Source organism: Podarcis cretensis, assembly GCF_951804945.1.
Source record: "Podarcis cretensis genome assembly, chromosome: 4".
NCBI classification, from domain to species: Eukaryota; Metazoa; Chordata; class Lepidosauria; order Squamata; family Lacertidae; genus Podarcis; species Podarcis cretensis.
The window spans coordinates 102,256,547-102,282,242 of record NC_137173.1 but is presented as its reverse complement, the minus strand read 5'-3'; the positions used below and the strand labels follow the sequence as shown (position 1 = coordinate 102,282,242).

Below are 25,696 nucleotides of genomic sequence, written 5' to 3'. Positions count from 1 at the left end.
ATTTTGCTATATATACATCCACACCTCCACATGCCATATGCCTGCTGGAATGACCAATATTTTGCTAGCTATTAAAATAAAACAAAAGCAAGAACACATACAAATCTGGAAAGAAAAATCAAGAAAAGTAACTTCACCAAAGTCATGTTATTCCCTCAGACATCCTGAAATGCCTTGTGAATTTTAACTAAGATAAACAAATATGTTGAATGATGGACTTCTCTGAGGACAGCTGTCCATTGTGGTACCACTACAGAAAAATTTGCAAAATTTGCACCATCTTCCTTATTTTGCTATGAAGCTTGCAACAGTCCAAAACAGAAATGTAATGGGAGAGAGAAGGGGAACAACAGCCAATGAGGCAAACAAATTTCTCTGCTGAGCACCCATGAAGTTCAAGTGAGCATTAAATGCACCAAAGGGTAACAATAGGGGCCACTTGCTGCTGCGGACTTTCATATGTCCTAATCAAATAGTTTGTCCCTCAACATTTCCAGTTTAGCAAAAAAAGAACCACATGAGAAAGGGAAACTGAACAATAAGACCTGTCAAGTTGCATTTTGTGTCAAGAGGTATGCTCAGTGATGACACCTGGGCTTAAGTGCTGTCTGCTCGCATCAGTCTGATCGTGCACTGCTTGAGAATCAGATTAACTGCCGAGGTCAGAATTGCATTTGTAAGCTCCACCAGACATCTGCCATAGGTACAAACAAAAGCAGCACCAACACAGGAGGTTAATTTCTAAAACAGAGGTGCTGAGAAACACAAGAACCCATGAATTGCTTTACTGGATATTACCAAAGTCCATCTAGTCCAGCATTCTGTTTTCACATCTGAACAGAGCAGTGACCAGGCCCATGTTCTGGTAGTTCACCAGCAGCACATGACAGTGATAGGCCTTCTGCTCTTGCTTATCCCCCTGAGCATAGGGAGGGGCCAGAGTTCAGTGGCAGATTACATGCTTAGAATGCAGTCCCTGGTTAGTGTGATATCAGGAAGAAGCACTCAGAGATCAACTCAATATAAGGCAACTTCATATGTTTATCTTTGACACTGATATTCAAGATACATACTGCCAGTCCATTCACTGCCAAGTCTAATTGCCATAGAAGATCATAAACTCAAGAATGGGTGAGCTGGCTTGGGCTATTCATCAGCTAAAGCAGCTGGTACATGTTTGTGAGGACTCTGCTACCACATCATATTGGCCTATAGTGATCTGTGCACACAAAGCTAGTAGCTATAGAAGTCAGTAAACCCTGGAGTATGTAATGAAAGGCAGCATACAAATTTAGAAATAAATACCTCAAAGACAGGTCTTTATCCCCACACACAAACACATTACGAGGAAAGCATCAGAGATTAGAAGCTGCTTTGACTTTTTCAGCCTCATGACTGGGAATACTCAGCATCTCTTAAAAAGCTAAAAATTCCCCTCCTCCAAATTTGGTATGTGGGCCTTGACCAGATTTGATTGTGCCTCATCACCTAACATTTTGAATCAATATGCAAACTTGAGGCTTCTTCACTTTGTAGCACCTGGGCCTGTTCATCTCTTCTTTCGCAGTTCTTTCCCTCAGACTTTCCTTTTCTACATTTCTCTGGACCAACACCTCTGTCTTCATTCATTTCCCATTTTCTCAGAATGCTACTCATTTCTTTCCTAAGTCTCAGTTTTCTCTCCATCTTTAGGACCTTAACAGCTCAACCCAGAGCTCAAACAGTGATGTGCATCTACTCTTTCCTAACTCTCCAACATGGTTTCCATTGCTTACTGCTTTGCATTATCCCTCATTTTAGTATTTTTGCATGATTTTTATATGATTCTTATATATTTAAATCCTGAATACCCTTTCTTTTCTTTAAAATCCTAAGTCATTCTGCAAGCATCATCATCACCACCTACTGCTACCTACCTTAGATTAAAAGTCAGGTGTTAGTTTTACTTTAATTTGTCCTGAACCTGCTCCTTGGACAAATTTTAAAAGTGCTTATATTCACCAAGCTAGAAAAGTAACTTGTGAAGCTTTTTAGCATGATATATTATATGCAATCTAAGTTAATTCTTCTAGGCCTGTTTGCAAACAGGTGTTCCTTCCTTCTGTGTACATTTATGGCTACCTGCATCCTTGCATTCGCCACACTGGGGGCTCTTGTTTTGAAAAGTCTGTTTTGTTATCGTCACTCGGGTGAACTGGCATCAGGGTTCTGGCTGCAAGGTGGGGAAAAAGAGCTTTAGAAAACAGACATGGATTCAGGCACTGGGGTTAACACAGGATCAAGCTTACTTCATTGTAGTCGCTCACAGCAGAGCATGGATCACAGTAGGCTCCCTTATTATCTGCTTTACCTTCCTCACCATCAGAATTCTTGTTCTCAGAGGCAGCCCAATCCTCCAAACACTGGCAAGAAACAAATTCCATTTAAGTATATGGGGTCTGATAACAGCAGAAACCTCAAAAGAACTGGGTTGTTGGTGAGAGTTAATAACACCCTACTGTGTGAATGAAGAGCTACATGAAATAGCCCTTTGTTAACTAAAGAATGGCAGTCAAGATATTTAGCAAGGTTTGAACAAAGACTTGAGTAAAAAAAGAGAGAAAAGAACTAAAGGAAAGACAGCAAGCAGGTCTTGCAAAGCAGCATGTTGGAGAGTATAGACTCGTCTGGCTGCTCTTTGGATTTTCTTGTGTTTGTACCAGTACTCCCCAAACCCTGCTAGATTCCCTTATTTCTTGCACTTCTCTATCACCTCAGCTGTCTCCCTGTTGCAGAGGACCACCAGGTGAGCGCTATGCATCTTCACCTCTATGCCTTTCTCCTTTAGTGCGTGTACTTAGCAGAAGAATAACAATAACCATGATCACAACAGGGATAACCAAACAAAACCACCACCATGAAATGTTAAAGCTAGTTGCTTGAGTTAGCTGAAAGCAGAATTTGAAGCCAGTTTAGAGGAGAAATATATGATGAATTCCACCAAAAGTGACATTTGAAGCAAATTTGGAGCCTCCCTCAAATGATTCAAAACATTAAACAGTTGTAATAGGATCACCAACGTTTCTCAGGCAGATAGTCTTCAAATCCATAGTTTGGAACTCATGGGAAAATATGGAGTATATTTCTGAATAACTACATACATAGTTATTTGACAGAGAGGTCATTTCCAAATTGTGTTTCCTATCTCTAAGGTTCTGATATATAAAAATCAAGTGTTCAACATTTTGCTGCCTGATCCTGATAGTATAAAGAGGGAATATGAGGCTGATGCCCCCCCAAGTTATTTTATGCCTGTACTCGTGAAGAATAACTGCTTGCATACACAAAAGCAAATAAACTGTTACATTTCTCCTTAGCGCTGTAAAAACCTGGGCCATCTGTAGCTCATCCTTTTCTTGGTCAATAATAGATGAACGAAGCCCTGAATACTGAATGGATAATCCATCAAAGACAACCAAGGGCATAATGCTTTCTCAAAGCAATTTCACAATCAAGGTAGGAATTGCACTCATTTGACCGCCTACCTTGTTTTATTTCCCGAAGCATAAATTGTCACATGCAAAAGCATTAGCCTCCTGAGGGACATGGTGCTGTAATCCCAGCTCCTTAATTAGAAGAATGGGAGAGTAAGAATTAATGACGTTTCAAGTGACATTGAACAAATTTTAGGTAGGCTGGTATAGTCTCGTCCACAAAGCCTAAAATAATACAGTAATTGGAGCAAGACAAGCAAAGATGAAAACACAATCTTCATTTCATTTAAAACAACAGAATTTTAACCAAATACACTGCTGGGAAAATTGAATTTACTGCCCTGGCAGCAAAAGCTAATAGGGTCAAGTGAAGAAATGAAAAATTGTATTGTGACACTGTGCATGGCAGCTTTGTTATTCTAAAATTGACAAATATACCACTTTGCATTTTCAAATCAGAAACATAAGACTCGGTCCTTCAACACACTTGCTCAAGAACAGTCCAGAGCTTTGAAACCCATCAGTAAAATGTGCATTGAATGAAAGAGCAAGGCTTTTTCCGCTGTCTTTCTGAAACTTGAAGTTGGGTTAGTGTGTATCACGCAATCTGTAGATGTTTGCATAAAAGAGTAATCATACTATGAATTTTTGAAATGATACTCATTCTGTTAGGAGATTCTAGAATAAAAAGAAGAAGCAAAATTCTTCATACAACATGTAATTACCGTATTGGCGCAAATATAAGCCACCTTTCTCCCCCTTCCAAATTCTGACTGTGAAAAGTTAAAGTGCAGCTTGTATTTGGAACTGAGTGCTGCACGCCCACCTCCTGGCACTACCACCCTGAAAGGGGGATGGGGGCGGTTGGGCAGGTAACGCCGGGATGCAATATTGCCAGGAGGCAGGCACGTAGCACACTTGGTGCTGAGTGCTGGCGCTGGCTTGGGGAGCAGGGTGCCAAGCACCGGTGCCGGCCACCCCCCATTCAGGGCGGTAGTGCCGGGAGGTGGGCCGCACTCACAAATAAGCCTCGAATTTTAAAGGTGTGGCTTATTTGCTGGTACAGCTTATATTTGGGCCAATTCTGTAATTTATGGAATTGACTACCACAAAACATGGTGACTATTTATATTAAAGGCGGGGGGAGAGATTAGTCACATTAATGGACAGGCCTACAAACAGCTATAAGGCATGATTACAAGATGGACCCTCCACATTTAGAGGAACGCTATACACCTAAAGGTCATTGTCTTCATGCCGTGATTTTGAACTTCCTGGAGTCATCTAGCTGGCCACTTGGAAACAGATTGGTGAAGGGTTCTGGACCTTTGGACTGATACAGCAGGCATCTTCTTGTGTTCTTTTTTGGGGGATAGTAAGTTCAAAGTTCACCTTTTTCGGTCAGTTTGTGGGGAACAGTGCAGCTGCTGCTTTTTGGTTTTCCCTTTCCTTTCCTGCCCTGCTGCTTTTTCATTCTGCTTTCTCTATTCTAAAATTCTGTCTGGTCTACCATCATGCACAAAATGACTGGAGAGGTTAAAGGAGGGCCTGGTTATGGGAACGAAGGCTGGATTCCCAGACTGGCTGGCACTGCTGCCTTCCTTCTCCCCAACTGGCCTGGAGATTTACTGCTGCTGTGGCTGCAAATCAGATGGCTGTTAGAATGCAAGAAGGGCAGTGCACAGATGAGGCATGTGGGCAGAAGTGGTGGCCAGCCAGCCTGTGGATCCACAGCTGATACTAACACATCCCAGGCAGTGAACATGAGCCAGCAGCATGCAGGATGTACCTCAGAAGCAGCAAATGGGCTCAAAGCAACAACACCCCCCAAATTCCTAGGTTACACTTTACTCCTATTCCTGGCCTGCTCCCTATACTGATTGGCTATATGTTTGAGGTGGGCAAAGAACGAACAAACATCTCATGTACTGGCACATATGGACCAACTCTGGCCACTTCCCACTCTACAGAGTGGCTGAGGGGTTTTTGTTATTGTTTGGCAAGTTCTACAGGGGATGGGGTGTTTGGCAAGGTCTGGGGAGAGAGGGGATTGGCAAGTCTTAAGGGGGTGCGGTGGGTGGCTAGGTATAAGGGGATGGGTAGAGGTTCAATGAGTTCTCAGGGGAGTGTGGGTGAGGTTTTGGACCACCAGATATGTACCATGCCAGCATCTCAGCGAGGCAGAGGGAGACATGTGTGCCAATCTATGAGGGGTTAAGTACCACCTATGAATTATTTTTAGTGTTAATTCTCTGTTCCTCACTAAGATGGATTTGGAAGTGGGGGTGATGCCATAGTTTGGTCCAAGCACCAGCATCAATAGTGCAGCCAATTTCCCCACATCATCCTGGTGCCATTTAAGTTGTTACATTTTGCATCCAAAAGAAATTTGTACAAAGATGAAAATAAGCCTCTTGATTTAATATTCTGCTTTTTAATTAATGTTTCGAAAAAGGTTAAGTGTCAAATAGCACTCTCTGAGAAAGATCTGCTGTTTGTTAAGTTCTGGAGTTGGTGGTAGAGTCTTCATGGGAGAGTTTGGTTTCCTCTTTGGTCTCTTAGTTGCTCTTTAGAGATTGGGGTTCTATTTACATAGGGATTACAGAGAAGTTTTATACCTTTGACACTCCATCCCCTGATATCGTAACTATGGCATTTATTGAATGTTGAATAGTATACCAAGGGTAAGTGTGGAGATAGTCCAGGAGCTAAGGAAGGTGGCTGCTTTCGTGTCCAGCATTTGGAAGTCATAAATAAAAATCTGTTTTGACATTGGGACAGGATCTAAATTTGTTTTCAAAGAACCAAAGACCATGTAATGTTAGACCATCTATTATTTCAGGTCTGGTCTATGGTTTATCCTCATCTTCCACAAGAAGTGGAATTGCATGGGCAATTTAGTTTGTGTTATAATGTAACTCTAGATCTGGAATACTCCATCCGCCACATTTTGTGTTAATGAGTAATAGTTTTGTTGCTAGCCAAGCTTTGTGGCAGTGGTTTTTGATGAAGGACATTTTTTCCAGCTTTGCCTTGTCGTACTTTATTAAGTTGCAAACTGTTAGAGAAATCATTATATCAAAAGCCTTACAGCCAGTAAATTAATATAATCTCCCGCTACTTACTGACAGAATGTTTCTGAAACCTTGTGATAATGGCTAGGGGTTTAGCACTTTTTTTAAAAGAATGGTAATTCAACGAAGCTTAAAAGATATTTTACAGAAAGGCCCTGTTTGACTAAAAGATAACTGTCATAATCAAAACTGACAGCAAAAAATAAATCACTTGTGGAGATTATCAATAGTTTTAGAGCATTGACAGTTCAACTGTCTAAGTGTGTCCTCTCCCAATAAGGGATGTGAAAGGAAGGAAGGAGGGAGAGAAGGAAGGAAGGGAGGGAGGGAGGAAGGAAGGAGGGAGAGAAGGAAGGAAGGGAGGGAGGGAGGAAGGAAGGGAGGGAGGGAGGGACTCTGGCTACTATCCAGTAAAAGGTAATGTGCTCCAGGAGCACATTTAGCTGCTACAGGATTGTGTAAAATAAATACCATCAAGGCATGTATCTGTAGAACTGATTTATGGGAGGACAGGATAGTGTGTGGCTATAGTCTTACTAAGATGAAGACTACTAAGCAATACTGGCAAGTGGCAAGGGATCATAGCTCAGTGATAGAGCACATGGTTTGCATGCAGAAGGACACTGATTCATTCCAAAGCAGCTACAGTTAAAGGGAACAGGTAGGAGGAGACATGAACGACCTCCTCAGAGTCCCTGAAGGTCTTGTGCGTAATGTAGTAAGCAATCGTGGGTTAGATGAGCAAGCAGCCCAGCAAATTCAGCTGGTGACTATGCCAAAATGGCTAAAATGACGAGAAGACCAAAATTTTAATAAGGAATGGGGGAAATATATAATTTACCTTAAAAATCAATGTAAACAGCTAAAATCATTAGTAGGATTGGAATAACACTTGCAGTTTAATGGTGAATCTTGGACATAATGGAGATGTAAAAGATCTGGGTTATCATAAAAGATGCAGGAGGAAATGATTAACAATAGGACCCACAAAGGGGAGGAGGGATATGTGATTGTAAAACTTTAATCTGGAAAACCAAATGAATAAATTTATATTAAAAAAAGACGGGCAAGCAGCCCTACCTGTTATAAGGCTGAATTCTGTGTGCTGGGCAGCATTGCGACAAATCAAGATTAAAGAGGGAAAAAGTAGTACTTCCTCGCTCCTCTCAATAAAAAGTGTTGTTTGAAGGCCTTTATTGGTCCTTTAGATGTTATTACCAGGATCCAAAGAACCTTGCAACTAGTTCCCAGCGTCTAAGGTAATGCAACAGAGTGTGGGGAGCCAGATAATGAACCCCCAAGCTTCCCACTCATGCAGTTGACATTACAAGTGGGATAATGTCTGAATAGTGTTCCTGTGCCATTTTTCAAAATTATTTGTAATCATAGATCAACCTTCATGCCAGCATTTTACAATACATAATACAGGATAAAGTGACAGAAGGTCATTACCAGCATGCATGCAGTCAGCCCTGTGCTATCTCTGCTTTTGCTCTTTCCCCTTCTCCTATTTTGTTTTTCCCTTTATAAATATTTTAATGTGAGTGTTTGTGATTTCTTTTATTGATCACGGCAAGTCAGCCCAGAAATGAAGATGCAAAACATGATTGCCTGTGCAAATGGGATAGAGCAGTCCAGAGAGACTCCTTGTGGATTTCCTTTTCCACCTGCAAATAATGTAACAGAAGGACCTTCGTGGCAGATCATAATGAACACAAACCAGGAAGGAAATGACAGTCTCCTCTTCTGGTCTCTAGAGCAAACAAAAGCCACAAAATGAGTGTGGCTGTCTAAGTGTGGAATTGATTGGCCTGCACAGAGGGAGGGGGGGAATGAAAACAGACAAGGCTATATCCATCAATATCCTCCACTCTCTTGCTCTCACACACACCGCAGTGCACTGGCTTCAGTGCTCCCTGCCTCAGTAACTGAGAACAATCCCATATTGCTGCCTGCCTGTAAACTTACTGTGCGTCCCATACTAAGTGAAAATAGAAATAGAATTGCCCTTAATCCAAATGTCCAGGCTGAACTGATTTGTGAACCAGATTTGTTCCAGACTGGCAGGAAACAAAACTTTTTTTTTACTTCCCACCCCATTTTCCAGGGTTTTTTTATTTCTCCCCCTCTGCTGCATATTTCTGTCTCTTATACCATAACAACAATATTCTCTAATTCCTTCTGTTGCTCCTAATTCAAATCCTGCTTGTGAATTCATCATACTGTAATATTTCTTTAAATAGTCCAAAAGGGTCTTCCATTCTCCCACAAAGCAATCATCATTAGAGTCTCTTATTTTGGCTGTTAATTTTGCCAATTCCGCATAGTCCATCACCTTACTCCTGGGCAGGCGAGCTAAGGCCCATGGGCCAGATCCAGCAAAATCACCTTCTAATCTGGCCCGCAGACGGTCCGGGAATCAGCATGTTTTTACCTGAGTAGAATGTGTCCTTTTATTTAAAATGCATTTCTGGGTTATTTGGGGGGCCTGCCTGGTGTTTTTACATGAGTAGAATGTGTGCTTTTATTTAAAATGCATCTCTGGGTTATTTGTGGGGCATACAAATTTGTTCTCCCCCCCCCTCAAAAAAAATATATAGTCCGGCCCCCCTCAAGGACTGGGGGACAGTGGACCGGCCCCCTGCTGAAAAAGTTTGCTGACCCCTGACCTTACTTATCTTTAGTGGGAACTTCTTCTTCCATCTTTGTGCACAGAGAATCCTATCTGCTTTTGTTACATGCATAAACAACTTAATCATCTTTTTAAAAAAAATTTCTGACCCCATAATCCCTAGAATAAAAGCTTCAGGTTTGTTTGTTTTTTTGTATAATCACTTGAGCATGCACATATAATTGGGCAAGGTAAGAACAGTCATTCTGATAAAATTCACTTGAAAAATAGAAGCAATAGCGGAATCTCTCCCACAAATTGGATAGATCCCTACACATAAAATATTACCAGACTTACACAGCACCCCAGGTGTAAATGAATCAAGACACACTATATTATAATTAAACCAATCAATCTATAGATTGGCCCTTTTAATTTCAATACATAATGAATTAACACAAGATAAATGTGAGGGTGCATACAGAAGGAATCTCCTATTTAACCTATTTGTTTTCTTTGCTCCTTTGTCAGACAGCTAGTCTTCAGGTTGTAGATCAGATCCTCATTAGTGATTGAGCGCTTGGAAAGGCTGGCCTGAAAGCAAAAAAACAAACAGTATTTCCACTTCCTGTTTCCAGGTGCTTTGATTTAAGTTTGGTTTAAATTGTATATTTAAACCTGCACTTCAGCAAAGTTTGCAGTGCAGTTTACCAAATCAGGTAAAATACAATTTTAAAATATAATGCATTACATAGTGTTAACATAATACGTTAAAAAGTCAGGGGAATAGAAATGTGGTTGCTTGAAAGAATAACGGTGTTGATGCCAGGTAGGCCTCCCCAGAGAGGGAATACCCCACATGAAACGGTGGGTAATTTTTCAGCAATTTTTGCAAACACATTTCAAAACCCCTTTTTGCTTTCTCCTCTCCCCTTTGGTTCCTTTTTCTCCTTTCCTCATTGCCCTGCCAGTGTCTCCATTTATCACACTGTCATTTTATTGGGGCCGGGGTGTTCTTTGGGGGGGGGGTTGTTGGGGGGAGTTGTTGTAGTTTTTGGTTTTTTTGTAACTTTATCTTGCATCTTGCTATATATGTGGCAATTGTTCAGTTTGATTGTGTATTTTTTTAATTGCTTGATTACTGTTTATGATTTCTTTTGTGATTTTATAGTTACCGTAAGTATCATGCGGAAGGCTGGGCTGGATAAATCCCAAGCCGGAATTAAGATTGCCGGAAGAAATATCAACAACCTCAGATATGCAGATGACACAACTTTGATGGCAGAAAGTGTGGAGGAATTAACAAACCTTTTATTGAGGGTGAAAGAGGAGAGTGCAAAATATGGTTTGAAGCTCAGCATCAAAAAAACGAAGATCCTGGCCACTGGTCCCATCACCTCCTGGCAAATAGAAGGGGAAGAAATGGAGGCAGTGAGAGATTTTACTTTCTTGGGTTCCATGATCACTGCAGATGGTGACAGCAGCCACGACTAAACAACAACAACAAAAAAAACTTTTCATGTTGTAAGCTGCCTTGAGCATGATTTGAACTTTGAAAAGGCAGCATACAACTAAAACGATGTTTGTATGTCTTTATGTGACCCAAGTTTTTTTAGCAATGACATTGTGATGTTGCCTTTGCTCTAATAGCCTCTCAGTCACATACTTGTTTATTTAAAATGGGCCTTGCTTTTTATCAATGATGTCAAAGTGATTTATAAAAAGGTAAAACAAGTGAAGCAACAAACAAAATAAAGAGCCCATAAAAACACAATTAATAAAAAGAGCTTAAAATATTGAATATATTCCATACAAAAGCCGCTTATGTCCCTTTGGAGATGGCAGTACCGAATCAGTGGCGCATGCCCTTCTGGCTTGCACTCTTTATAAAATCTTAAGGAATGAGATTATCTCCCCCTTTTATTGTCCATTCCAGGTCGCCCAGCCACTGCCACACTGTCCTTTCTCTTGGCAGATCAAGATGAGCAGGTGACAAGTAAAGGTTGCAAGGTTTCTAGGTGGGGCAATCAGAATAAGATCCACTATTTGACTATTGATTCAAAACCCTAAAATGTATTTTATATAATTGACTTTTTATTTCTATTCTTTGTATATTGTATTGTTGATTTATTGCTATGGCCGATGGCTGATGCAAATAAAGATTCATTCAGTCAGTCATTGAATATAGGAATAATATTTTTAAATGGCCGGATGGATAAAATGCTAATAAAAGGTTTTTGCCTGACTTCTTAAAAACAGCCAGGGTCAGACATTTCCCCCTGGGAAAGCCATTCAGTAACTGGGGTGGCACTGCTGAAATGCCCTTTTGCTGTAGATGTGCCAAGCCTGATGGAGGTGGTATTTGGAGAAGAGGATCAGCCATAGAGCTCAGCATGCGACAGCTTGGTAGGAGAAGAGACATGTGTCAAGTACTTGGATATGAAGCCATTTGCATTGTTTATTTATTGATTAGATTTTTATCCCACATTTCCCCTCAAAAGAGCCCCGGGCAGCAATCAACAGAAGAGTAAAAACAATACAAAGATTTCTAAAGCATTTAGAGCTTGAAAGGCAAGCACCAGCACTGTGAACTGAACCTGGAAGCCAAGAGACGGTGGAATTCTTCTCCCCACGCTTTGCTCCCACATATTGGCTCTGGGGGCTCAAGATGCGTTCCTTGATGGAACAATCATAACTGCGCAACACTGTATTCCACCCTTTGTTTTTCTGAAGTCATAAATTAATCTGCATTATCTTTCTAATTATCTCTTAATCATCTGCATATCTGTAAGGCATCATTTAACACTTGTTACTCTACCGCTTGAAAGTAGCATCGCCGTTGTTAACACGTGTTTTCTAGTCACATAAATATTTAAGTGACAAATCGGGAAATGTTAAAATCACAAATAATGGCACATACAAATCAAATTAACACATAATAAAATTGCCAGCTATTAATGGCATGCAAGGAACACAGCATATTATTAATCCAAATAAAATTCATTTAAGTTTTCAATGGGCTTGCATTCTGCAATACAGGGTTGAGCACTTTCTTCAGGTGGGTGTGATACTTCTATTTTTTCCTTCCACACTGTGATCAGTATAAGAGATCTGACAACCTGTATTTTGCACACATCCTACCTATTTTTTTGCTGAGCCCAGTTTCAAATAACTGAACGGGCCCACATAGTCCTATAGTGTCTACTCTGACAGTTAACATTTCTTATCACCTGTCTAAGAACATAAGGAAAGCCCTGCTAGCTCAGACAAATGACATTTGTTTATTTATATATTTATTTAATAAATATCCTGCCTTTCCCCCAGAACTGGGACTCAAGGTGGTTCACAAGCATTTAAGCAAACACAGATAAAACATAGGCTGGGTCTACATTGATCTTCTAAATGTTGACAAAAATAATATTCTATGGTGCTTAATAGCAGTTTTCCATTGCTAGTGGCTTGCTGCTCTGCATCGCCCTCTGGTGTCACATTTTAATAACACATTTTAACATTATACCGTAAACGCCGAGTGTAGATCTGCCCATAGATTTTTGTGTGTGTGTGTGTGTGTGTGTGTGTGTGTGTGTGTGTGTACAGTGCTTTTTTCTCTGGGGGGATCAGGGGTACACATACCCCCTAAACATGGCCTCATTGAGGGGCACTATTTCAATATTAGTAGGAAAATGAAAGTACCCCCTAAACATTTTTTTAAAGAAAAAAAGCACTGTATGTGTATATGTATGTGTATGTATATATAGTTTTAAAGTAATTTAATTATAATGGAAATAAAATGATGCAGGGGCCTCTATTAAAATGCATATAGTAAAAATCTGCTATCTGTTCCAGTATCCCATTTTACACAGTAAACATGGTGAAGGTCCAGTGAAAGTACCAGTTTGGGTTGGATAATCCGCCCCTCCAGTAAAACAGGGGCATAGCCAACCAAGTCATATTCAGGGGTAGACACACTGAAACCAAAGGACAGGTTAGATTATAGCCCAAATATTTCTGTGGCTCTATCCTGTGTATGACTTGGTCAAACATCACCCTAAGTATTTTATGGGTGGAAATCCTATTCCACCAAAATTGGTCGTTTCAGTGGAGCTCTGCTGGACGTACTCCTGGAATTAGGTATTGGAGAAGGTAAATGGAATTTACATGGTGAGCAACAAAGATCAAGGGAATGCCGAAATACATATCGATAGTGATTAACTCTATGTGCTCAAATGATGATTGCACATCTGCGTTATGTTTTTGTGCAAATGCATAGACTTTGGTCTAGGGCTAGATTGAAGTTATTTGGAATTTGTCTGGTTTTGAGGCTGCTGCTGACATGCCATTGTCTTTTGCCATTCTTGATTTTCTTTCAGGTAGCTCCTGAATCTTATTGAAATGACTTGGGGTCACTTGTCATGCATTATGGAGAACAGTAATTCATGTGTCAGAAAAAGTTAACCCAACCATCATACCCCTGTGTGGGATTTGTGACTGGTGAAGTGAACATTTCAAGACACCCATTGTTGAAGAAAGCCATGAGCCTCAGGGTAATGGTCCCATTGCCACTTTCTGCCAGAGTGTCATAGGCTTTTAATCACACATAAGCTTATTTCTATCTCAGGCTGAAGAATCACCTAGGATTTCTAAATATAAATATAAAAATCATTTTCTCTGCGCTTGAGTAATATGACAACTGCAAAGAACCAAGCACTAACTATGAACTATCTTCAACAAGGAACTATTTGCTCAAATAAAACAGCACAGATTAAGTTTGCACACGTTTGATCATTTTGCCTACTTAATTCAGCTTCCAAAATTCAGGGGCATGATTCATCCCCTTCCATTCACACAGCTCTAAACATGCAGAAACAGATTTGAAGGCAGCCTTGCAACAGCTTCCCTGTCTCCCCACCACCATGGCCAGATGCACAGATATTGCCCATACATTGTAATGTGTCTACCTTTACAAGTGGGTAACTTGCTGGAAAAATTAGAGGAGTGTCAAACCAGAAGTTTTATAGGGAATGGAAAATATTTAAAGAATATTTAAAAACGTACTGTACGAACAATAAGATACTTGCAGAAATAGAGTGATACTGGTAACCAAGAATTACATAAAATATAATAGTGGAATATGTGTATATATACACACACACACACAAAATAATAATAATATGAATCTGTGCAAGGAATACAGATAATATAAGTAGTATAATGAGAATTATTGGAAGTTATACATTTTAATCTGTCATGTAAGTGTAATATATTGTATTTGTTTATGTTTGTTTCTTTATCTTTTCTAATTTCATCATTTCTATTCATTTGTATCGTTTTCTGTTTTATATGTTATGTAATTTGTGTATTTGTGAAAATTAATAAAGATTTTCTAAAAAATAAAAAAATACAAGTGGTTAACTTGCAGTCAGATCCAAAAATCTGTGCACTGCAGAGCACTGTTGCAACTTGAGGGGATTTCTAGTATGTCACATTTAGGAATAAATGAGAATACGATAGGAAGAGCTCAAAATGTGAACTTCTCTTGACAATTTGAGTTGGAGCTCCTCCAAACCCTCCAAAAGCCCTTTTTAAATCTGCCCCAACTCAAACTGGATCTTACATTCTGCCTCCAACATTTCCATTTTAAATCTGAGATTATAAATTCAAGTTCCACCATCTCTGACTGCATATGAATATAATGCTCTTTCTCAGCCAAGGAACCCTGTATTCAGTTGTACTGTATTATTTGTAGCTGGGAACTGTAGAACTTGTAGATAAAGCGCATGATCTCAAATGCAAATGATAGAAGTCCTTCAATATCTGCATAGTTACCGGCTTCCCAAGGGCTTGAGGGAAGGGAAGGTGGGTTGGCACCTAAATCAGGCTTTTCAAATGTTCCATTAAACATTCAAATAACCTATGAAGGTTGTCCAAGTTTTTGACTGGAGCTGTCAAAAGGCCTCATTTACTTTGGGGGTTAGGAATGAGAAGCAGCTTGTGTTTATAGGGATATTCCAAGCTTCCACATACAGCACACAACAAGCCAAGAATATGTTCTACTCACAATTGGTTCAATTTAGAAGCCACATTAGGTGACAGTGTGATTAAATTCTAAGGGAAAGCTGGCAAGTCATGATACTTGCAGATACCAGCTAGGGGTGGGAAAACAGTTCCGGTTTGTGCCACTTTCACAATTTTCATTCTAAACTCCATTCCATCTCATTTCTGCAGCCTTAAAAAACAAATCTGAAAAAACCCAAACCAAACCAAACTAAAAGAAATATCTTGCTTTTACGAGGTGGTCAAAGAACTGCCCCCTTTTCTGTCTGTCTTTCAAAGCAGCAGTCTTGAGCAGCCAGCTAGCATAGCTGCTGCCACATTAACTGATTTTTGCGAGCGCACCTGTCCCAGGTTGTGATGGGTGGTGGTGATGCACCATGCCACTGGCTGTTGCCATGAGTCCAGTCTATTATGAAGAAAGGAGAAATCAGAGGTTCAGGGCACTGGGAGGACTGAAGTTCCTGTGCAGATGAGGTGGGCGACTTTCCAATGTGGATTAGCTGATTTCCAAATCAACCTGCAATGAGCTGGGGAGAGTGTGTACTTGGGGGTGGGGGGAGACATCAATAATACTAATACTAATTCTGCTTTTCACATGTGTGTCATACTCACAATTGCTTAAGTCCTTAGAGCCCGTGTATAAATTTCCCATAGTCGGCTCTGGAAGTGAAATATTTATGGATAAAAATGGTCTTGGCTTGTGGTCTTGTTTGCAGACTGTTTTGTTACAGCTGAACATTACAGAGCCCACCCCCAGCCTCAAATGTGTGTGTACGTGTGTTTGCCAATGTTTTTCTTAATTATAAAGTAGCCCTTTGAAACATGTCACATTTTTCTGCCTTTCAAAACACAGCGATGAAAAATTAATATTTAGGACAAAAATAAAGTAGGGCTGTTTGCACAATTTCACTTGTCTTTACTCTTTGAGTTAAACAAGAGCAAATTCACTGGTTGATTGTGGATTTGATTTTCTAACACAATATTTAAATAAAGTCACTAATTAATGATATAAAAATACCTGTTTGCTATTAAGCAAAAGCAACCAGATGCTGCAAACATGTGCCAATTAACATTTGCATCACTTTTTGCAGATTAGCATTCCAGGGGGGAGGAAATGGGCAGGATCCAATTCCATTTTAAGCTGTTTCAATTCAATTTTTCCCACATCATATATGGAATACTGTAATGTCAAGCTTCAATGTGCAATATGGACAGTATTGATGTTCATTTTAATGTTATGTTTTTGAGCAATGAGGAGTTCCTCAATTGTTGAATTTTTGCTTGTGACTGTAGTAAAAAGGTAAAGGACCCTGGACAGTTAAGTCCAGTTGAATTTGACTACAGGGTATAGCACTCATCTCTGCTTTCCGGCCAAGGGAGCCAGTGTTTGTCCACAGACAGCTTTTCCAGCATGTGGCCAGCAATACCACTGAACAGGCTCATTGGAAGGTGAATTTTTACACAATCAAATAGTGTTTCAAGAAAAATTGCTCCATCAGAAAAACCACCATTTCTGATGCCAAACACTTGTTGCAGCTCCATTTAAATAACTGCCATTAAAATTAAAGGAACTTAAAAGTCCTTAACTCAGTGTTATTAATTGCAGCATTAGTTGCAGTATGAAGCTTATTCTGGCGCACATAATAAGCAAAATTGGTCTGACCAGATTAAGAAGAGAACCACAAAGTTATGAATGTCTCAATAATTAGACATTGTTAACTAGGAAAGCAGAACAGATGTTGGGTGATTGCTGCAATATGCTCCTAATTTCCTACAACTATTTACAGCAGTTCCCTGAGTAACCAATACATACCAGCACATTGATTAAGATTGTATTAACTGTTGTTACGTGTGTACTCTGCCTTAGGAACATAGGAAGTTGCCTTATGCTGAGTCCTGCAGAGTCTCTTTCAACCCTACCTGGAGATGCTGAGGTTTGAACCAGGGACCATCTAAGGCAGAAACTCTTCCACCAAGCTCTGGCCCTTCCATCTCAGTCCATAGCCTTCAGAGCAGCTTATGCTCACTACCATGAGTTATTACTTGCAAGACTCTCGTTCTGAGTTTTAAAATGTATCTTCTTCATTTTTGTTTACTGTCTTCTGGCATCTTCTGCATGTCTACAAGGGCAAAACCAATCATAATTCCTAAACAGTATAGAAATTGCAATACCCATTTGATTTATTTCCCCTCTGCTTTCATCAACTCTTCTCCACATCTCGTAAATAAGGTCCCAAATAATGTCCTAAATAATGTCTCACTCAGGGATGCTCATATGCCACAATATTTATCAACATGTATACATGAAATATATGTTTGGTTCAAAATAATGGTACTTTGATCATTTATTTATGTTAAGAGGTGGTCGTTACACCCGAGCGTAGCATCTGCTGTTTCATTTACGGCACAGAAACAGAGTGATTACTGTATTATGAGGTAACCGCACTCGGGGGTATTACAAAACATGAAATACAACTGAGTTGAGGAAGTTCTCCTAATTTTCCAGGCCTGTGATTATCTCATAGGAGCTCACAGCTTGCAGTTACCAGATGTTTCACAATATCAGTGGCTCTGGAGTTGCTTCCGTGTTATAACAAGAAGATTTTACAGCACAGACGAAGGCTGGCATTTTCTCTGCTGGAAGAAGACAAAATTGGCAATTTAGAACAGCGGTTTTAGCTGAGCAGTTTGGTTAACATCAATTAATCTAATTTATTAAAACATTAAGGAACCAATCACAACCAAGGCCTACCATAGTTCTTATATGTGCCATGTATACCTGTGAGTTAATATTCTTTCATTCAAGCTACAGCAGAAAACATATAGGATCTAAGCCTAAAACATATAGATGCCCAACTTCTGTGGGATTATTTGTGTGTGTGGACTTCGCCCTCCAGTTAGTAGCTGATGGGCCAGGTTCTATATTAAAGTGAGGGCTTCACAGCTATGAAACAGAGTAACTTGGGTGACAGGCGTTACATACAAAATGCAAAAAGCCAAGATAGCATTGCAGTGATTTGGTTTGCGTGTAAAGCTAAGCCAAAGCCTGGCTTAGCATGAACAAGTAAACATGTGGGCTTCTAAAGGGAAAATCACAGCCAGTTTGCTCCTTCTCCATTCATGCTGCTGTTGCACTGCTGTGAGCTAAGATGTGCTTTGGCTTAGTCAGTGTTATGTCTGAACCCAGGCTCATGGTTTATCTTGTTCCAGACAAGCCAGAAGCAGTTGCCAAGGCTTGTTCTATGGCTGACCACTCATTGGGGAGACAAATGACAAAGCATTGGGTTTGGAGGTAATGCAGAGCCAAACCGTGGCTTAACTCACAGCTGTGTAGCAACAGCAGGACCAGTGGGGACAGCACGGGGGTCATGATCTCCTCTCAAGTAGTTCAGATGGTTCCTCATTTGCAGTAGACCATTCTTTGGCTTAGCATTAGGTGCAAAAGGGCTTGCCTCTCACAACTTTAAAAAACCAATTTCTTTATCTCACAAGAGAGCATTTAACCACACCTTAATTAAAACTCACTTCTAATACTAAACATACATTTGTGGTGATGTATATTGATCTGAGTACTAGTTACTTTGTCCACAAATGTCACCCCAGAATGTCCTTCCACAATATGCATCAGCAAGCAACAGGTCTTAAAAATTTATGACAGCACAATCCTAAACATTATATGGGATTACGTTTCATTGTGTTCAGTGAGACTTAAAGATAAAGGTAAAGGTACCCCTGCCCGTATGGGCCAGTCTTGACAGACTCTGGGGTTGTGCGCCCATCTCACTTAAGAGGCCAGGGGCCAGCGCTGTCCGGAGACACTTCCGGGTCACGTGGCCAGCGTGACATCGCTGCTCTGGCCAGAGCCAGAGCCAGAGCCAGAGCTGCACACGGAAACGCCGTTTACCTTCCCGCTGGTAAGCGGTCCCTATTTATCTACTTGCAGCCGGAGGTGCTTTCAAACTGCTAGGTTGGCAGGCGCTGGGACCAAGCAGCGGGAGCGCACCCCGCCGCAGGGATTCGAACCGCTGACCTTTCGATCGGCAAGCCCTAGGCGCTGAGGCTTTAACCCACAGCGTCACCTGCGTGAGACTTACCCTCTAGTAAACGAGTTTAGGATCGCAACTGGTAATGGGCTTTAAAGAGAGTCTCTTTACTCGGCAATTTATTTTAAAGCCAGATGTTTATGCACATCATCAGAATAGAAAGAGATTTTAAAAGGCGTATTTTATTGTGTATAAGGTCCTAGCATCAGGCTGAAAAGCGGTGTAATGGTACAACATAATTTCAAGTAAAAAACCCCAACCACTTAGTACTGAAGCAACAGTAGATCAGGGGAAGAATAGCTGAGAATGGGTGTGCAAAAATGTGCAAAAGAGTGGGAGGTAGGTCTTTTTTCACATAACTCTGCTCTTTCAAAGTGGCAATTTTCACAAGGCAAATTGAACATCATGAAAATTTAGCACAGCACTAAATACATTTAATAGGACTATTCAAGTTTCATAATGCGGTGTGCAAGCTATAGAATTACACAGAAGAATTACTGTGGCAGTATAATTCTGAATACCACATAATTGAGACAAACACCAGGGGAAGGCCCTCTCCTTTGTGCCCAGCTTGTGGTCATCCAAAAATTTCTTAGTTGGCTAGTGGTGGTAAGAGAATGCTGGACTACATGGAACTTGATCTGATCTCGTCGGGCCATGCTTGAAAGTTCTGTGTAAGTGCCCACATGAAAACAGCCACACTTTGCTGAGAGTTCAGGGATGTCCTCTGGTCAGTCAACAAACGGATTATTTGTCCATTTGCTCTAATTTGCCATCACAACCACTTATTACTGACCTGCTTTTAAGTAGATATTTTGGACAACCAAGCGATTGTGAGGTACTTTAAATCAAATCCAGGGGCCATTGGGGTGCCACTGGAATCCCACTTGTTTGCTAAACTATTTCTACAATGGATGATCTCTTATTGAAATAGAAGTAACTGCTCCATGATACTAAATTTGTAAAATGTTACAAATTCTTATTGATTAAAGCTCAATCACTGAAAAATTACTGAAAAATCATAATGACTTGAAACCCTAAAATTACATGCAGCTCTGATACCTTAACAAAACCTAAACAAAATTAAAATTAGTGCTAGTGCTGTCTGTTTAGATTATAAATAGGTTTCTTGGCAAGCGTGCATCTAATAAACATAATATATGATGTGTAGGGGGAAAGGAGTATGAAATGAAACAGATGTTCATCTTCAAACAAATACATTCAATACCACATTTGAAGCAAGCATTCATCATTCCTTCACCGAGAAGAATCCCACTGCGGTTAACCACATCTTTAAGAACATAACAGTGATATCTACTTACAAGGCAGCTACATTCATAATGGAAAGGAGTAAAAGATGGAAACAGCTGCAGCTGAGGTTTAGTGGACTTCCACAGATTGAAAAAGGAAATCATGACTCTACTTAGACAGGTTTTATTTGGCTATAATCAGGTTTGGCTGTTCTGCTCCCCAGGGAATACAGTAATTATGGCTCACTAGACTGAAGATAATTACTGCATTCCAAGGGGATTGGCACCTGCTCTCCTCTTTCATGCTGAGTTTAAGAAAAGAAGAATTTACTGCTGGATCCAGGACTGGATGGATCCATAACCTGTCCTGATTGTGTTCTGTGTACATAGTTAAATACCGGTGGTCAGGGATCTGTATGAATGAAACCACTCCTCAGTATGAGCAACTTTTCATTTATTTATTTATCAACCTATCAACTTTTTATCCTGTCATTCTTCCAAGGTGCTGCCTATTGTGTCAACTTAGTCATGAGCGCGATCCGGGCACATACACTCAGTGAACCAATACCTTTTTAATCTACGTACATTTTCCATACATTCCTGCCCGTTTCCTGAGATCTGCTGGAGGAACAGTGCTAACTCATGGCATCTCTTTGGTAGCTGCAAGAAATGGGGCATTTAGCACAACAAGGATCTATATTGTAGAAATTCATTGACTTAGTCAGGTGTTTTCTGTGTTTAGTTTTAGACTACTTGAAAGGAGGGAGACCTTTCTAGGCCAGGAGACTCAGATGCAGAAGACAAGGGCAAGGACACTTAGATCCGTACCCTGCTGTAGCGACTACTGTATCATTTATTTATTTTTATCTTTTAAATATATTGTAAGCTGGTTTGATAACTTCAGTTATTTGCAGAGTATAAAAGTTCCTAAATAAATAGTATTTATTTATTTATTTATTTATTTATTTATTTAAGGAGAAGGGGACGACAGAGGACGAGATGGTGGGACAGTGTTCTCGAAGCTACCAGCATGAGATTGACCAAACTGCGAGAGGCAGTGGAAGACAGGAGTGCCTGGCATGGTCTGGTCTAGGGGGTCACAAAGAGTCGGACACAACTAAACGACTAAACAACAACAACAACAACTTTCCCATATGACCCAGTTTTGTGTTCTTCTTCACTTTGCCTTTTATGCTTTTTTTTACTTTTGATTTCGTCATTTTCATGATGTTTTTATGTACACTGCTTTGAGAATATATTTTTCTTGATTTCTTGATATAGAACTGTTTGTATAAATAAAGTAATAAAAAAAATTCATAACAAGGCCTTCATTTCCTTGTTTCAGTACTTTGTGAAGTGCATGCAACTAAAACAAAACACAACAAATACTGAATTGTATAATGACATTTTCTGTTGGCTTGAGCACAATAGTTAAGGACAACAGCCAGTCTTTCAGCAGTAACTAGCGACTGTTATTATGAATAATAGTTTTAAAGAAACAGCCTCACCTTCATAATTATGCTTAGGTCTGAAGAAGAACCTGATAATAAGTTGTTATTTTTATGCATTACTGGAGATGCCCAAATCAATGCCAATGAAATAAACAATGAAGGAAGGAGACAATGAAAAACCTAGACTGAAGATTTAACTTCAGAATAAATCTGAAATCTGAAAACAATGGTGACCTTGAAACCCAATTGCATTTAGGCAACTGGAAAGGACACATTTATTTGTTTGTTTGTTTGTTTGTTTGTTTGTTTGTTTGTTTAGCATGGACGGGTATGGTTCATCAGTGAATATTTTAGGATTGTCAAGGAGCTAACAAAGCTGCAACAGGCGGTTAGTAACTATGCTGGGAAGAAAGAGGTACTAAAAGTTGATTGTTAGTGTTCTGCACAGAACGTCAGCTTGTGTACCGCAGAATAGTAATACTGCAGGGCCAGCATAAGTGGGTTCCATCTTACCCACCCAGCTATCCTAATCATTAAACTACCCTTCCCACCAGCCAGCCATTCCTGCTTTTATTGTAAATTTTACTTACTGGGTGGCGAAGTGGGAGAGGTAGTGGGAGCCAGTGATGATAAACAAAGGAAGAATCTTCTTGTGGCCATGCAAGGCAGTGAAAGCATTTCATTCAAGGGAACTTCAACAAGCTTTTCCTGTGTCAAACAATTGCAAGTTTTCATGGATTTAACAAATCAGAAGTCAGCACTTCAAAAGCCTTCAGAACCTCTAATGATCTTTATGGAATCTGCCTTTCTTTTGTCCCAACTTCTTCCCTTACAATCCTACAGAATGAGGATCATGTTACAAAGACCTCAGTGTGGTTCATTTTCCACTATGACTGTTCCCAAGCCATTCCTGACATGTGCTGATTCTTTTGGGAAGTGATGCATCTCTCCGAGTGATAGGAGGCATTAGTAGTAGATGGCTGGAAGTAGTCATGTTAAAATGAAACTAAAATGACAGTAAGGCAAATGGAAGGAAGGAAGGAAGGAAGGAAGGAAGGAAGGAAGGAAGGAAGGAAACCAATAGACCACCACCTTATAAAGGAGCAATATAAAAACAGTGAGTGGAAATAAGAATAAAAATGAAACACATTAGCAAAAGCAGTCTCCAAAGGAAATAAGTCTGGGGCCAAAATGATATATCAAAGCAAGACCTAAGTGTATGAGCAGGCTCATGAGGAGACAAGTAATCCTTCCGATGTCCGGGTCTCAGGCCATGACAGATTTAGGTTGAAAATGGCTTGGAGCCACTGCAGTTGACAAAATACAGGCAAAATGCCCAGTCCCGTTTAACAGTTATACTTGGGACTAACTGCACTTTCTTCAAACAAAACCCACATATAGCAAATTTCAGTAGTCTAATCTGGAGGTTCCCATGGTATGGATCATTGCTGGCAGATTATCACTGTCAAGGTTGAACTACAGCTGGTGCATAAGCCGAAGCAGTCCTCCAGTCTGCATCTCCAGTGACCAAGTTAGATCAGTAAGCACCCCTGGACTGGAGGGGTGCAAACCCATTCAGCACCAGGTTGAGTACCATCATCATTATTTTTCTTAAAAGAATTTCTACCACCATTCGTTTCCAAAAGGAAATATCAAGGCAGTTCCCAGACAAATAAAAGTCAAGAGCAAAATAATAAGAATAACGGCAGTTACAAATATTCAACTATTCATAACAAAAATACATAGCAAAGGAACTACATTAAAGCAACACCACCACCCCAAGCCCATTAACCTAGTCAGTCATGGTGCCTATTGTGGGTTGCTACTGAAAATGGCAACCATGTGCCAAAACTTCCTTTCTCAGTAATATGCATCTCCTGCCAATTCATTTCTTGTCGCAAACTTTTCGTCGGCATAATGGAATCATGGGGGAGAAGCCATGCCGATGGTCTCTGGTACAATTCCTGGCACTTCCAGTTTAAAAGGCCAGGTAGCAGGTGATGGGAAAGACCTCTGCCTGTGAGACCTTGCAGAGTCGCTATCATATAGGTTGACAATGTACAGGGTAGACAATATTGGGCAAATAACATGACCTGGTATAAGGCAGCTTCCTATATTCCAGGCTGAGGGTTGTGCCTAATGCCACATTCTATGCTTAGCAGGATTTGTACAGACTTGTGGCTCACAAAACCCTGACTATTGTTCCTACCATCAAATAACATTAAACTGTCACGGGAAAAGAGAAAGGGCAATATAATTATGGGTGCATTGTTGACTTGTCTTTCAACCTCCCTTCACAGCAGGACAACAGCATTTATTCATTGTTGTGCTGAATGAAATAGCAAGAGCAGTAATGCTATACCAGAGTTTTATTATATCAGATCTGCAGCGTGAGGATTGTTTGACCTGTACAATAACAGTGATGTACAAACCTCCTCGCAGAATCTATTGTTCCAATTTCTAGCCCTTGATGGGTAATGGATTTTGCTGGTTTTCTCTTTGACATTTTGCATCACAAAAACAAAGGAGAACTTAGCTCATTAAAATCAAGAGTCCTCCATTCAGAAGGAATGGCAAATTACTATAGTTTGGAGCTTTTTATGTTCAGAGGAGTTCCTCCTGAAGTTTATCAGAGTTTTCTATTACTCAGAAGTTAAGTGCCAATTGGCCACAGATGCTTAAAAAGCAGTGTAAATCCAGATATGTCAGTATCAATTACTCGATCTTGAGCTCAGCTAACGACATTAGCATATAAATTTGTTAATTGGGATTTTTCAGTATGTTCGGGTGTTTTGTGCCACTCTGAAAGTGCACAGCTGATAAACGTCGGATCCAAACAGTCTGTTGCCTCTGCAAGAAAAAATGCCTACATTCTGAATCTTTGTAAAAGGATGTGGCTGTGTTCGATTCTCCTCGCAACGTAGGATGTCAGGGTTAGGACCCGTTGTCCAAAACTCAACCAGTTTTAGAAGTAATTATGGAAGTGAGAGCTGGACTGTAAAGCAGGCAGATCACCGAAGAGTTGATGCTTTTGAATTATGGTGCTACAGGAGACTCTGGAGAGTCCCATGGACTGCAAGAAGATCAAACCTATCCATTCTTAAGGAAATCAGCCCTGAGTGCTCACTGGAAGGACAGATCCTGAAGCTGAGGCTCCAATACTTTGGCCATCTCATGAGAAGAGAAGACTCCCTGGAAAAGACCCCGATGTTGGGAAAGTTCGAGGGCACAAAGAGAAGGGGACGACAGAGGACGAGATGGTTGGACAGTGTTCTCGAAGCTACCAGCATGAGTTTGACCAAACTGCGGGAGGCAGTGGAAGACAGAAGTACCTGGCGTGCTCTGGTCCAGGGGGTCACGAAGAGTCGGACATGACTAAATGACTAAACAACAACAAACAACAACATGGAAATTTACAATATCTGGAATTGTAAATGTTTTAAATCCCAGAGGGATGAGTTTGGTTTGAATATTTTTAGCCTAGGAGTGGGTAGAAATTATGTCTAAAAGCACTGGTGCGAATCAACAGATTCCAAATAAATTTTGCTAACCTGATCTCCTTAATATCCCTCAGTAGTCTACAAAGCAAGCGCTACCAAATTTACTTTGAATTACATTGTAGGCAAGGTTTGGGGAAACTTTGTCAGCACCAGTCACATTCCCTTGTAGGAACAATAAACTGGGCTGTCTTGGTTTCAAGTGGTGTCAAGCTTTTAGTCTATAATTAATCTGCTTTTGAT

General features: G+C 40.3%; 1 long non-coding RNA gene across 1 annotated transcript; it reads right to left on the bottom strand.

Annotated features, from left to right (window-relative positions):
* Nucleotides 1-17,527: 17,527 nt before the first annotated feature.
* LOC307214453 lies at nt 17,528-22,659 on the bottom strand. The gene is made up of 2 exons (XR_013838107.1): nt 22,547-22,659; nt 17,528-17,849 (listed from the first exon to the last, which is right to left on the bottom strand). It is a non-coding gene; the product is annotated as an uncharacterized lncRNA (long non-coding RNA).
* Nucleotides 22,660-25,696: the final 3,037 nt, after the last annotated feature.